This window comes from Myotis davidii, unplaced genomic scaffold, assembly GCF_000327345.1.
Source record: "Myotis davidii unplaced genomic scaffold, ASM32734v1 scaffold266, whole genome shotgun sequence".
NCBI classification, from domain to species: Eukaryota; Metazoa; Chordata; class Mammalia; order Chiroptera; family Vespertilionidae; genus Myotis; species Myotis davidii.
In genome coordinates, this window is record NW_006300032.1 from 5,925,946 (window position 1) to 5,926,553 (window position 608).

Below are 608 nucleotides of genomic sequence, written 5' to 3' on the forward strand. Positions count from 1 at the left end.
ACTCCGAAGCCCGAGCGGCCAGGGCCCTCCGGGGTGCGGCACTCCGCCTCGGAGCGCCCGCAGGGACCCTGATGCCTGCGGGGACCCCGGCGCCCGCGCGGTCCCGCTCCGCGCCCTCTGTCCCCAGCGCCCCGCGCACTTTCCCCGGTAGAGTTTATGGCCCCTTCAACCTGAAGCCCAGCGGGAGAGCCCCAGGACGGGGGTCGAAAGAAGGGGCACTCACCTCCTGCCGCCCTGATCGCCTCGGGATCCTGAAGTTCAAGTGTCTGTCCCAGCGGCGGATCCGTGGGTCCGTATTTAGGTATTTATTGTCGTTCTTTCCAATGTCGAAGTTTCCCCTTCGCGCTGTGCCTCTGCTGAAAACAGGACATCCCCTTCGGTCACCCCCCTCCAACAAATAGCGTACACAAGTGGGGGAGAGACGGGGCGGGGGACCAGCCGGCTCTGAGGGGGAGGGGGGAAGGAGAGGAGCCAAAACTCTGGACTGACGACAAGGAGGGGAAAAAGTAGAAGAAAAGAAAGAGGCCGGGCGCGCCCAGCCACCGCAGCCGTCACTCCCCAGCGTTTCCCAAAGCTCTGTCCCCCTCTGAAAGGGGAGCGACAACTTC

At 64.6% G+C, this 608-nt stretch overlaps 1 protein-coding gene across 6 annotated transcripts in view; it reads right to left on the reverse strand.

Moving 5' to 3' along the window:
- EYA4 (EYA transcriptional coactivator and phosphatase 4) overlaps nucleotides 1–602 on the reverse strand; it is a 231,456-nt gene extending 230,854 nt beyond the window's left edge. For all 6 annotated transcript variants that reach the window (XM_015572105.1, XM_015572104.1, XM_015572102.1 and 3 more), the window contains exon 1: nucleotides 224–602. The gene's annotated coding sequence lies outside the window, so the exon portion shown is untranslated. The remainder of the gene's footprint in view (nucleotides 1–223) is intronic.
- Nucleotides 603–608: the final 6 nt, after the last annotated feature.